We start from the raw sequence: 15264 nt of genomic DNA on the forward strand, positions 1-15264 counted from the left end.
TAAAAACATATTTACAATATATACATAATGGAAAAAATAAATATCAGGCTTTAATCAAACTCTAACTCATAATCACAAGCAATATGCCAAAAGCACAAACCCGTCACCATGTATGTAGCCCTTTTTCTAAAATCAATCCATATCACAAAAATCTAAGGGGAGCATAAGGGACCGGCAGAGAAAGCCGCTCACCCTGAAAAGGGAAGAACACCAAAGAAAGACCTGATGTTCCTCCACAACCTCACCCAGGCTTCTTCTCCCCTTTTCAAGACCCCACATTTTCCACACTATTTGCACAATATCATTCACCGCCACCTCGATAAGAGGGATTTTTCTATGTATGCATACCTGACACCACAAGTGTGGACCACCGAACTAACTAAAAATTGTATCAAAATCAAAATCCCTTGAATGCTCTAAATACCCACTACGTATAACTCATGTTCTATGGTCTCTTCTGATTCTCTGCATTCCAGTTTCAAGCACACACAGTCTCTTGAGGGCTGGTGCTGATAAATTCTCAAGTAAAGTTTACCATGAAAGGCGAGCCAAGTCAGGTCCCTGAACTTCATGGGAATCCTTTCCATATTAACTAAGCTCAGACCCTCCCTCAAAACTATCCTTGGGCAATCTCTTAAGGCCAATGACCCATCAAAAAATGAAGACAAAATCCCCCTCTCCACTGTTTTTACTATACTTAGTAAAAACTGATATAAAAAAAGTATGCACAAAATAAAAAACAAAAATTTTTTGCTCATGAATTCCTAATAGAGCATTTGAAGGTTTGGTATGGACATGTCTACATATTTATTCTATAGTATGGCACTTACTGACTTGGCAAGATCCACAGGCAGTGACAACTCACAACAAGGAAACAAACAAAAGTATAATCTAGTCATTATAAATTTGTTTGTCTTTGTTGGAGTTGACACTGCCTGTGGATCATGCCAAGTCAGCAAGTGCCATACTTTCCTGAGTCTTAGGATCCTTGTCTTTTTTAAATTTTTAACCAAAACTTCTGTCTATATCCCCATATAGGAGAACCAGTTTTTGAGTTGACTGTGTAAGCATCTTAAATTGTCTTGGTATAAGCCTTGTAATCCCTGCATAGAAACTATGAACCTGGAAAATAGAAAGAAAGCAATATTAGCAATAGAAGGCCATTCAGCCTCCGCAGCAGTGCACATGTGATAATGGTGAAAAAAGGAAAGAGAGGAGTGAGCAGAGAAATGACCAGTGTATTTCTTCTCCTTTTTCTCCAACTAGTATGTTTAGAGTATTGTCTGTATCCTTTTATTTTGCTGTAGTGACAGCAGTCGGTCCAGCATTGGCTGCGTTCCTCCTCGAACTCTCCATGCATATTAGGAGTCCATATATAGTTATTTTATAATTCATAATCTACTACACGCTCTCATAAACTGTTCCCCTTTCCAGCACTGATATGAATTTACCTAGTTTGAACACATGAATTCTGTCACATTACACTTTATTATATTATTAAACATCACCCCCAATAGTTGCTAAGCAACAGATCTGACTAAGCGTAGATGCATTTATAGAAGAGGCACTTGCCGAGAAATGCCTAATGTATATGATTTTTTTAACTTTAAATGTGCACACAGCAAGCACAAAATATGCCAAACTGATTTCACATTTCAAGAAGTCAATAACAGGAAAGTAATTGCCGATAGGCAGGGATAGGGCTGTAGCTCAGGAACCTGCAGGTACAGAACAAGACATAAAGCTCTCTTTATAACACACAAACAACTCTTTTATGCTCATATGCATGTTAAAGCAGCCAGAATTATAGTGATCATACCAGATTAAATGTAATATTATGGAGGTTATATCATCAATAGGTAAAACATGCAGTTTATGAACTCTCACTGAGTTATCACTTACTGTGCCTCAAATCGAGCTCTAGTTCTTTCCCCAGGATTTGGTTGTCTTCACTGCCAATTTTTGCTCAGAGGACCAGAAATGACATCCATTAGGCAGATCTTGTGCTTGGTTAGGGCACCTAAGGATCTGAGAAACACGATGCTAGGCTCGAGCCAAACCCTTGCAGTTTCTGCTTGTGCCTAAAGCAATCCCTGAGACCCCATTGATCCCGTGTCCCATTGATCCTTTGGGCTCCTGTGCTCCTACAAACCTTCTTGCTACTTTTTCTGGTACTTATTTCTGCCTGTTTTGCCTTTGGCTGATTTGTAACTGGAGACTGTTCAAGAAATTTGCTTCAGAGCTACCTACTCTGGAGGGCTGCAACCTGAGAGTTGTCCAAAATTGAATCCATTTTTGTTAAAGAGGAAATAAACAAAAATAAAATGACACTTACCTTTAATCCCGCAGATCCCTTGATGGCGCTGGTCCTTCCTACAATCTGGTTCTGCATCGTTCTGGAATGCCTCTTCGCCCTGGCCAGATGAAGTGTCGGGTGGCCACATCTACTGTCTTCTCTTCCTCCTTCTTCTTGCACAGTGCGAGATTAAGTGAGGTAGCCGCTTTCAAGCGTGGACCGGCATCCCTTTCCCCTTGGTGGAAAAAATGCCCTTTCTGCACATGCCCAAGATCGGTTATGCGCAGAAGGAGCAGCCAGAGCCTCCCAGGATGTATGACATAAGTATCCCAAAAGGTTTTGTGCTCCCTTTTAGTTTTGATCACTTTTAAATTTTGAGTACAGCCCATTTATTCAAGCATCACAGCCATAAAAAGCCATTAACAGCCAAAAAAAAAGTTAAAAAAAAAAAAGCTTAGTGTGCCCTTTCTTAAGAGTAATTCAAAAGCAACTCAGGACTTTGTGTCCTTTATTATACTTGTGCCATAGGAACCTTGGTCCTAGAGAAGTTATGTTACCCAAGGAGGTCACATTACCACAGACACTCTGTTACCAGAGAGGCCACATTAATAGAGAGGTTATGCTACCACATGTACCATTTTGTCTCTGTGCAGGAGCTCTTGTAATATTGAGTGGTGGTTGCTGCTCTCTCCTTTTGTGCAGTGAGTGGTGTGTATCTGCCCAACAATAAAACATAAAAGAAAAAAAAAATATATATATATATATATATATATATATATATATATAACAAATGTGGTGTGGCAGTCATCATGGAGAAGGAGAAAGGTAGACAAAGGCAAAGGATACACAATGCAATTTGTCGAATTCAATAAGAGTGATTTACTAAATAAATATTCAATTAGAAAATGGAATCTTACTTAGCTTACAGAATGTGGTGAAAATTCACTTTGCAAAGTGTACCCTGTCACTCGCAAATAAATGTAAAAGAAACAAAATTGCTTGCTCATGGTTGGATGGTTCGAGTCAGCAAAGCTTCACCTAATTCAGCAAGCTAAGTAAAAATTCCATCTGCTAAGTAAACAGCTTATATCCCTTTAGTAAATCAACCTCAATGTCTTTTAGGTACAGCCGACATCTAAAAGTTCCCCTTGAACTATATATTGCAGATAAAAACTACAAAGCTTTGTCCTTATTAATGAATGCCATAAATGTCCCTACATTCATTCCATGTGTCATCGAACCTTTTCTGTCTTATAGAACATCCTGCTGTGTTTACCAAAGTAAAAGAATTTCATGGGAACATTTCTTTACATGTGAGGCTGCACCCCATTAATCACATGTGGCAGAGGACCGCTTCTGACAGCCACTGCAAATAATTCTTTGCCACTCTGTAATTGTGATAAATGGTTCTGCTCCAGAAGAGATAATGCAGAATTCCATCATCATAAATCAGAAAAAAATATGAAATATCGGCAGGCACAGAAAAATTCCTAGTCCCTTTTTACTATCTGAAAACTTTCCCCCGGACTTTTAGTTAAAGCCTTACTACAAAAAAAAATATTATATTCTACAAAGTAACTGCACACAGGGGCTATTTGAAGAATATAATCCAATTAGAGACTGGGAACAGGTGCCTTTATAAAATTGTGGAAAACCAAACTTTTTATTTTTTCTCTTTTTTTAAGTTTTGGATCAATGTGGAAGGGTTAAAACACCTGGTAGGAGATCCATCCTTTCAATTTTTACTGGAAACCACTATCCCCAATACAGAAAGTGATACTAAATATGTTGTTATTGTACAATTGTTTGATATGGTCAGGGTGAGAGATGGGAACATGTCCCAAATGAAATAATTACCTAAGCATGTTGTTTTTTTGGTAAATAAAACTTAAAATACAGTCAAAAACACAATTTTGAGGCCCCTGCCAATGTTTTGTGGTAATTTTAAAAGCACCCGAATACAGTATTGTTAGCAAAATTGCTAGAAAGAATAGCTAGTGGACATATGCATATAGGAACATGTCCCAAGTAAAAGAAAAACAGCTTTTTTTTTAAAACAAAAATTATAGTCAGAAACCCCTGTTTTTTATTTGAAAAGTGTTTCTTTTCTTTAAAAAAAAAAAAACATGATGCAACATGTTTTATAAAAGTAACCTTGACCCCCTCTCCTTCTCCCCAGCAAGCAGTCTTTTGGTGACAATAAAATGTTTAGAAACTTTGCAATCAATTTAAACAGTTATTGGACAGCTTTTTCTCGATTCTGCTTTAATTTTCAAAAATGTATATGCTTTTTTTATTTATTGTTTATGGGACATGTTCCTATTTGATCTTGCAATTTTGCATACATTTTTTTCTCACTTTCCTTGATCCCTAAACTTTGGCTTAAGATGCAATTTCAATGGTAGATAAAAACGTGAAAAATACACACACACACACACACACACACATATATATATATATATATACACAAATATACAGTGGTTGCTGGGTAAAGGGAAAATAACAACTGTACAATCCTAACACAAGCCAACAGCATATTAGGATGGGCCCAAGTATGATAGTTATGGAGCCTTTGGAGCCATCATCTTGTGTTGTCCTGTGTGCGTTGTTGCTTTGTTTGCTGGCAGCTCCAGGTAGAAGGACATCCAGTCCGCTGTGGCTTCCATAATTCAGGAAAGTGTGACAAGGAAAAGACCTGGGAGCCAGGTAGAAAGTTAGCAAGACCTCTGCAGATCTGATAATGAAAAATGAAAAATTAAAGCTTCCACACAAAAGAAATGGGGCACAATGAGCAACAACAAAATGGGACACACATATTGCATATAGAGCAGCAACCAAAGGGGGCACATGGAGCTCCAACAAATGGGGACACATGGAACATTGGAGCAAAATATGGAGCAACATAGTTTCAATTAATTTGTATGAAAACATTTAACCCTATGAAGCCCCATGTTTATTTAGGTTCATGGGCTTTGGGTTTGCGTTCCTATAGATTTGAAGAACAATGCAAAATCTCCTTGATATAAAAACTCATTTTTTCAAACTTCCCTATCCCTCTTCTTCTGTCTCTTAAAACCCCCACTACTTCCCACCACTCCATATCCCCCCTTCTATTGTGTGATACTTCCACCACCTTATAGATTGTAAGCTCATTGGGGCAGGGTCCTCTCCTCCTCCTCCTGTGCCACTGTCTGTACCTGTCTGTCATTTTCTCCCCTATTTATTGTACAGCGCTGTGTAATATGTTGGAGCTATATAAATCCTGTTTAATAATAATAATAATATATACACCAGCCCTAATGCAGATTTAAACACCACTTGAAAAAAATGATGATGATAATGATGATACGATAGCGATGGAGAAACAAAGACCATTTTACTTAACCAAGAGCTGGAGGGGCACTTTGGCAGGTATGTCTGCCATATAATGTGCAAATGTGTGGCAAAGTTTGTGATGTATATAATTATTTGAACATTATATACCCCGATATAGTCCCGAGGCCTACTTTTTGCTGGAGTAACATTTCCATGGCAACCAACAGATTTGTTAGTATATTTCTTAGAATCTCTTGCAGGTTCAACTTAGTACAAAGTATTTAATGTAATAGGAATGGAAATGTAAATTACTTGTTGAAGCTTTGTGAATATGAATAACTTATGTTTTAGTCAAAGTCAAAGCTGTCCAGCTAAAGTTGACATGGCTTGGGAAGAATTATAACATTGCACCAACCATAAAACAATAGTTGTGATTGTTTTTTTTTTTTCTTGAAAGGAAAATGAAAAAGCATTTAAAATAAAGGTGACCATTAGAAGCACTAATTATTGTGGTGCAGTTCGTCCCAACATGGAGTACCTGAGCAGCTGCAGCAATAGTTTTATTTCTTTATAAGTTGTTTATAAGTTTCATCGCTTCTCTGCCTTTTGGAGAAGATCAAGTGTAGTATCTGTTTTTATCAGTTTTTGAGAAGAACACTGTGGTTCCCCTCGCATAACATCTGAGGCATGGAGCCATAGAAGCGATCAATGCTGTGTGGAGTCGTTTTTGGAGCGGTATTTCGAGGAAAAGGAGTTTTTTTTTTTTTTTACGATGGAGACCCCTGGACCTCGCATCATTAGCCCTGGCCCCCTGGAGCCGAGGGTCAAGAATTCCCTGAAGATTACGGTGGATTCCGAATTTTCTGAGAAGTTTGATCTGAAATATACGGTCCGGAATGTTCTGCTGGGAGCACTGCAAGCTAAGAGAGAGGACATCCTGTGCTGTAAAGACAACAAAAAAGATGAGTATTTTCTGACCTTTTTTGAATATTTACCTAAATGCGAAATATTTGGGTGCTTTGAAGAGGAATTTACATAATGAAGATTTGCATGGGCTTCTTTTTATGCCACTGATGGATCCTGAGGAGGTGGTGGTCACTGTACATATGTACAACCCTTTTTTCCCCCACCTTGATGTTACTCTCTTTTTGAAGAGATATTGCGAGAAAGTGACATTTATTGGCAAGATTTTTAATTCTGAGGGCCTGTGGAGTGGCAAGTTTAAATATAGAGTCAAGCTACGCTCTTTTTCTGAGTCTTTGGATGGGGTGAAGCATCTGCCTCAATATTTTTTTCTTGGGAGAGACAAAGGGGTGCTGTTTTATAATGGCATGCCGAAATTCTGTGTTAAGTGTGGCCAGTTTAGACACAGCAAAGAGGACTGCACAGTGGGAATCGATTGTTGCAGGAGGTGTGGTGTGACTGGTCATCTGGCAAAAGATTGCCCCAAAGGAAAAGAATGTAATTGTTGTGGAGGGACAGGCCACATGTTCTGGAATTGTCCAGTGCACAAAAAATCTTATGCAGAAGCTGCTAAAGAAAGAGAAGAGGATTCTGATGATCAACTGAGCTGTGAGACTGCTAGCACCGGGACAGTGATTGCTGCTACAGGGCAGGTCAATCAGCAGCCATTATCACAGAATGTAGAGATTACTGAGGTTCCGGAAAGCCCCATGCCATCTGCTGTTGGGGGTGGAGATGTCTCGACCAATTGCAGAGAGGAGGAAAGGCCAGCAGCTGTGGAAGGGGTTGAGGGCCCCATCAGAGTGGAGGAGGCGGGGAAAGTCGTCAAAACAGTGTTGCAAGAGAAGCCTGTCACAGATGAAGTAAAGAAAGAAGTTGAGAGGCTGGGTGGGTTTAAGCAAATTGAATCCAAGAGAAAGAAGAAAAGGAGGAAGTCGGGGCATACCTCAGAATCTGAGGTCGAAGACAAAATGGAGGTATCGGAGGCGTCTGGTGTGGTGAGGCAAGTGGAGGGCGGCAAGATTCTGTCAAAATTCTCATATGGTGCGAACCCGGCGGATTACTTTGGTGCTTTAAATTTGTTAGAAAGTGATGTTCCCTCTCCATAATACCGATGGCATGCCTGCGGATTTGCTCCCTAAATGTTTAAAGTTGGCAGAAAGGAGAGCTACAATTTTGGACTTTTTTTTCTGTCACAGACTGTGATATCATTTGCATACAGGAATGTGGGATTGATTATCATCCTAATTACAAATTCCTGTCAAAAGAATGGACATATGGTCAATCCCTTTGGTCAGGGGATAATGATAATAAAGCCACAGGAGTGGCCATTCTTTTCAAAGGGAGAGCCTTGAACTTACTGTCTTTTCAAGACTTAATACCGGGCAGGGCCTTATTGGCCACATTTGAATTCGGTGGCAAAACTTTACGGATTCTCAACGTGTACGCCCCTGTGAGGAAAAAGGAGCGTGCGGTTTTTTTGGACTCAATTAAAGTTTATGTACCTGGATCTGAACCGATAGTAGTGATCGTGGACTTTAACTGTGTGTTGAAAGGCGAATCAAGAGATTCTACTACTCGGTTGCATGACAAAACTTCAAAAATGCTATATGATTTCATATGTGACTGTCACTTGAAAGATGGTTGGAGGTTAATGAGGGGTGGGGACCCTGGTTACACCTGGGCTAATAGTGGATGTCAATCTAGGACTGATTACCTACTTATTGCTGATGAGCTAGAGATGGATAGCATGTTGTTGGAAGATACTGTTTTTTCAGATCACAAGCTTATTAAAGGGAAAATAACAATAACCGGAGCTGAACGAGGCCCAGGAGTTTGGAGACTGAACACACAGTTAATACTGGGAGCAAATTTTGAGGAAGAGTTTCTGAGGAAATATAAAGAGTTAAAACTAAAACAATGTATGTTTACTTCTAAACGTGATTGGTGGGACATGATGAAGAGTGAATTAATTAAAACGTTTTTTCATGTCCCTGGGCAAACGAGAAGGCTTGAAAAGGAAGAGAGTATATAAAATCCTAAATATGCGAGTTCAAGCTCTTATATCGATGAAGCAGTGTGGAGTCGCGGAGGATAGTAAATTGGCAAAGGCGAAACAAGACTTGGCTAAAGCTATTCTGGAGAAAGGCAAAGCAATTATCAATAGAGCTAAGGTGGAAAAACTGGAAAATGACGAAAAGTGTTCAAGATTTTTTTTCAAAAAGGGGTTGGCGTGTAAACAGTCTATAAAGAAGTTGCACGGGTTCACGGATAAACAGGGGATGCTACATACGACGGAGGAATATTATAGAAAGTTGTTTGATGTGAAACAAGTTGATCATAGTGTGATGATTGATCATCTAGCTCTGTTGGATAATCCCCTTGACAGTGAGGATCGGGAGGTGTTGGAACACAATATTACTGCCGCAGAAGTCTTGATGGCCTTGAAAAAATGTTAAAAACACAAAACGCCTGGGCAAGATGGCCTACCTGTGGATCTATACCAGAAATTTTGGGATGTTTTGGGTGAAGATTTTGTGGCTGTACTGTCCGAAGTGTTCAAGGATGGTCAAATGCCTAGGTCTTGGAAACAAGGAGTGGTAACCTTGTTACCAAAGAAGGGAGATTTGGAAAGTTTAGAAAATTGGAGGCCTATTACTCTGTTGAATTCAGATTACAAAGTGTATGCTAAACTTCTAGTGAACAGGTTGAAAAAGATTCTTGGGAAACTCATACACCGGGACCAAGTTTGCGGGATTCCTGGACGTAGTATCCAAGATCATCTGAATCTTTTAAAAGATGCGATTTGGTGGCAGTCCAGCAGACGACAAAAAGTGGCTTTAGAGTCCTTGGATTTTCAGAAGGCCTATGACCGTGTGTCCCATGTCTGGTTGTGGGCAGTTTTACGGAAGATGGGTTTGACTGATGGCATGGTGAGAAGATTCCAGGGCATGTACGCTGGAGTGATGAGCAGGATCTGTGTGAACGGCAACTTCACTGCAGCAATACCTTTGTTGTCGGGAGTCAAACAGGGCTGCCCTTTATCGCCTATTCTTTTTGTTTGTGCTCTGGAGCATCAAATCGGATAAGGTGATCAGAGGTATTCCGTTGCCTGGAAGTGGTGGCAAAGAGATAACAACCATAGCATATATGGACGATGTCACCATTCTTTGCGAATTTGGCAGAGCGGTAAACAGGGCTATATGGAGGACGGAGTTTTTTTGCACAGGAACCGGATTCAGTCTTAATCTACAAAAATGTGGATGTTTGCTTATTGGAGACTAGGTGCATGAGGAGGTAACCATCCGAACACAGAGAGAAGCCTTGAAAATATTGGGCGTTTTTTTTGATGAGGTTAATGATGGCAGGAGCAGTTGGGAAAAGTGCATTGAAAAAACACAAAAGAAAGTTGATTTTTGGAATCTGAGGAAATTGTCGTTCACTGGAAAAGTTCTGATTATCAAGAGTGTCCTTCTGCCTGTCATGACTTTTTTGGGACTAGTGTATCCCCCGAATGAAAGAATATTACAACGTTTAACCAGAATATTTTTTGTTTTCATTTGGGGTTCGAAGGCGGAAAAATTGAAAAGGACTGGTATGCAGAGACCTTTGGAGAAAGGAGGTAAAGGTGTGCCTGACTTGAAGGAGCATTTGTGGATCCTCTTTTTCGCTAACTGTTTACGGAAAACACGGACAAAGGATTGTGATTGGTCTTTTTTTCTGCGATATTTGATTGGCTATCGTTTCCAGAAGAGAGGCTGGGTGGACGGAAGAGGAAATCGGCCATGGTGTTTAACACCGCCTGCTCATTATGTTGTCATCGAAAAATCAATTAGATTTTTTGACCTTGAGCGGTATGATCTGGATATCTTGCTGGATCCTCGGAAAATTAAGCGAGCAAAGCAAGCTGACAAGATGCTGTGTAGGGTACTGAATTACTCGGAGAAAGTGTCAGCGGGTATTTGGATGAAGGTTAATTCCCCTGCTTTATCAAATGAGTTAAAAGATCTGTCATGGCAGATAGTCCATGATTGTGTTCCAACGAGAGCCTTTCAATATGAGAGAAGGATGGGGCGAAATCCTCGATGATGGGATGGGGCGAAATTTTTGATGATGAATACAAGTTTGTCCTTTGGCTGAGCTGAGGGTTTTGACTTGATTTTCTTAATAAAAAAAAAAAAAAAAAAAATCTATTCCTATCAGTGGTTGGGAGAGGGAAGGAAGCCATCCTTACAGGGGATGGTAAAGGGTCAGTACCGCCTAAAAGGATACGGTACCAGAGGGTAATGCTCTGTAAGGTGGTCAGGATAGACCCCTCCAAAAGGCGAGAGCTAGAGGAGGACAGGAAGAAGTTCCTAGATGGATCCAAATCCACACTGGTAAGGGCAGAGAACCCATGATCTCGCCAAGGGGCTGAAGACAGGGTGATTTATCTTCCTGGGGGTGGCATCCTTGGGCCACCAGAAAAATTTCATAGAACTTGGTAAACCCTTAGTTGATTATTATGTGGACCAGGCATAGTTTTCAGCACTATGCCTCTTTTTCGTCTGGCCTGCAGGTTAAAATAATGGGCAATTTTTTAAACTTCTGCCCAGTGTCTTATGCACTGAGCACTTATTTATGTTGTATGAGGGTGCAGGTGTCTTATGAAAGTTGAACTTGTTGTGGTCAGATGCTCTCTCCTAGTGGAAGTTTTCTTTCTGGTAAGCTCCCAACTTAGTACTTGGTGGATTAGGTCATGTAAAAAAAAAGTGAGCCCTTCTGGCGATACATTTTACTTTTACCTGGCTAGCAGCCTAGTAAAAACATTTTTATTGAAGAAGAGACATAAAATGATTTATAAAGTAGTGAATCTGACATTCAGCACCATTCTCTGGTGCAGAATCCATCACTATTGAAAACACATTGACCTGGAATATTGTCCACCAGAGAATGCCCCACTAAGTATTTTCTGCAAGGTCTTCCTGTTAGAAAATGTTTTCATTGATAAATTTCAATTTTAATGTAGGTTAGATAAACAGCTTGGGACAGAGAAGGGCCCATTCCCATGGCTGTGAGATGTGTGCACAACTATTCCATTGGATGCCAATTGAAGCATGCAGCTATAGTGAGAATGGAAGCAAGCAAATAAAAACGTAGTATTTATAGTACGTAGTAAAAAAAAATCGTAGTATTTTGAATGCTTTTATTGAAACTGATTACTTGCTTTAGGACTGCATATATTTTTTTAAAAAGCTGGAGTCTATATTTATATGTATTAAACATATACAGAAATCACAATCATATACTCTTCGTGATGGTAGTCCTAAATAATATCCTGCTGCCAGACCATTCATTTCAACAACAATCTTTCCATAAGATTGTAAGTGCATTTATGTGCATGTCCTAATTAATGCATGTAATTTACCCATAAAATGCCTCCTATGGGGTGCAGCCATCTTGAATACAATGTCAGCAGCCCCAGAGGACTCAGACCTGTGACTAGTATTCCTTCACTTTTGCCCCAGCTGACACATAAATGGTTATGTAGAGAGGTGGGGGGAGAATCGGGGTAGCTGGGCCAGCACAAAGAATAATGAGACACTCCCAGAGGAGGAGAGGACTATGACATTGAAGGTAGCTGTCCTGTCTAGTGAATATTCTAGGCAAATTTTAAAGGATCAGAACAAATGTAATAAAACAGGGATCCCCAACACCTGATTCACGGGGCACTAGTGGGCCGTGGCCGGCTGACAGTTGGGCTGCTGGAGCACGGAGACCAGTGGTGGTCCAGGGCTCTGGCCTATGCACCCCCCTAGCGGAGCCAGGAGAAGGACCCTGCTGGGGGGGAGGGGGCGCACCAGCCAGATCTGCGGACCATGTCCCCATATGGATTGCAGGCGCAGGGTAGTGGGCTCAGTGCACTGGGAGAGTGGGTGGATTCTGGCATCATGACATCAGTCTGGGGGAAGTTTCTACCCCTTTGAGTGACACATGGCTTCCTGTGCATGCGCGGTCTGAAGTCTATAGATTCAGTGGTCCACCAACATATAAATCCATAGAGGAATATACTAATAACAATTGAGATTATATTTCTTTTTTAGAACATCCAGTGCCTTATTCAGGATGGAACACTAATCATTAAATAGAGGTGACACACTATAGCAATTCACAATGAGCCTGAATGAAGTGTACGTCTATGGTGAATTTATGGAAGATGCAATCCCTAACCTAATAACATTTCTTCTGCTAAAATGTATAATTTTTTGCTTTGTTATCCTACCTTGCATCTCAGTGCTGATGATCTCTGTAGCCTTTTTGCAGCCACTTGCTGCCTACATGTACTCCAGTGTTTGTGGTATGACATATCACATGAGTGTGGATACAGTCACATATACTGTAGTCTGCTTTGGAAGCCCATAAGAAAATGTGACAACACATAAGCACCACTAAAGCACTAAGACAAAGAGTTGTCATCCCATAACAACAAGTGCCTGGCCAGGATCACCAGGTATTATATAATGACAGTTGCAGATCTACATATAAGAGTTACTTTTTAAAAAAAAAAAAACTTATATGGGATTTTGCTAAATAGGTTTACCATGCTATGGACCCTGAAATGCTTATACTTTCTTAACAAAGTGTATAAAAGCATTAAACCAAGTATATACCAATAGTGTCTTACTGACGGTGGGGGGTGATGAGTCCCAGTGAGACGCTAATACACAAAGACTTCCTTGAGGCTTTCGTCCATTTAAATTATACATGTACTTAATATGTGCATGTATCCATGACAGACATGAAGTGCTCCAAAACCAGATTCGTACACAGCTAATGTCACCACCATCTACAATTAGAAACACTCTCACCGAACATTAATAATGGAAAGAGAGGAACACACAGATTACAAGGTGGAAAAAGCAACTTTTACACTTGGTAGAGCGTGAAAACATGTCATACAAACACAATTAAACAGCACACCTCTAAATATCACTCATCTGAAAAGACCTGGATGAAAGCACCATGCATGTAAAATGTCAAACGTCAGCCAATGGGGAATTTTGTGTAGAGAAAGTAAAGATATTTGTGGCTTTCCAGCAGGAATAGAAGAAAAAGTCTCAGCAGGTTGCCAAAAGCTGGATAAACACAATAGACAGAGGTCAGATGAGCAAAAACTAAACACTTCAATATCTTTCTTTCTCACAGTTATATCTAAGCAGGTTTATATCCCATGCACTTTCACCCACAGTAGCAGTATGAATTTAGATTCATGGCATTAGCACTCATTTTTGCATTATAACACGAACAATAGACAATTAGCTGCAATTATCAGCATGAACAATGCTCATTTGTTTGATACATCCTGTACCATTCTGTGGCACTGATTTATGAATAGTGTAGAAAATGTGGAGGTGTTGACCACATAAGCCAAGCTATTTATTCTTGAAACTAATTCATTTGGTTGAATATTATGACAATTAATTTGCTGTTCCTCCTGTTTTCATAAAGCACTGTGTCTTTATAAATCTGTTCCCTGTTTGATTGTTGCCATATTTGTCATCAAAGCTATTAACTGTATGTGAGCACTGTATGGGCCACGTTACATGAGAAAATCTTGACAAATCATTCATATCAGGTCCACTAAGAGAACTCCTGCTAGGCTTTATAAAATCACCCTCTTGCTAGGGGTTAATGTTGTGTAGCTTTGTTGTTAGGAGCATTTTGGGTCTGAAATGAACAATTCTAGGGAATAAAACAGGGATGGTTTTAGACAAATGAGGTCCTGGGTAAATATGAAGTGGGGGACCCAAATGCATAGTACCCAAGTTTCCTGTACCTTGCCATTTTGTGGCAGAAGATGGGGCCCCTGATCAAATCCTAACTCATAGCCTAAAACTTGCCCTGCCATAGAGTTAAACAAATGAAGCAGAATTACTTTTTTCCTTTCACAAGTTAATAGGAGTGCAAAGGAAGGTTGAAACAGTTTTATGAACCATAAGGCAGTAAATACAGATCAGAAGGAGTCAGCTCCAAATACAACTTTCAATTATCTCTGAATGATCTCAGAAGCCTTTTAAACTGATGTCAAATGCAGTTGACTGCACCTCAAAGCAAATTTGGCTGGTGACAGGAAAGGAAAGAAGAAATCAATGATGTATAAATGTAAATTTAAAGCCCAACTAAACCCAAATAAAACAAGGCAAAATCTAAAAGCAATTCTGATAATTAGTGGAGATTTTATATGTTACCTTTTGAAATTAACTTTACAAATCCAAAAACTCAATATATGTACCTTTGCGTCGCTTTGGCTGTAGCTCTGCAGCTATCCACACGACCAAAACTTCTTGGTACCTTCCTTTTTAAAAGACTGAGGTCCCACAATTGCTTACCAACTTCCTTTTGATGACATGACACCAGATTAAATAAAAATGATGAGAAAATAATGTGGTAGAATTTCCAAAATCAATTGAAGGAGCATGTACTATGTTTTTATGCATATTGCATTTTTGACCAACCTGCCCTGTACCCCCTAGGTTCTAGTTCTCCATTGCGAGGATCCCAACCTGTCTACTTCTGCCAAACCTTTATCTGTGCCCAAAAAGGCATCAACAGTACCCAAAGACCAAGTAGAAAATGTTACTCTCACTAAAAGTTCTTCCTCTGAAGCAAGAAGCAGCCAACCAATCTAAATTGGTGTACTAACCCAGAAC

The 15264-nt window shown here is 39.8% G+C and overlaps 1 pseudogene; it reads left to right on the forward strand.

Annotated features, from left to right (window-relative positions):
• Positions 1-6201: 6201 nt before the first annotated feature.
• LOC140330192 (U2 spliceosomal RNA) lies at positions 6202-6293 on the forward strand (annotated as a pseudogene).
• The last annotated feature ends 8971 nt before the right edge of the window (positions 6294-15264 follow it).

This window comes from Pyxicephalus adspersus, chromosome 4 (assembly GCF_032062135.1).
Source record: "Pyxicephalus adspersus chromosome 4, UCB_Pads_2.0, whole genome shotgun sequence".
Lineage (NCBI taxonomy): Eukaryota > Metazoa > Chordata > Amphibia > Anura > Pyxicephalidae > Pyxicephalus > Pyxicephalus adspersus.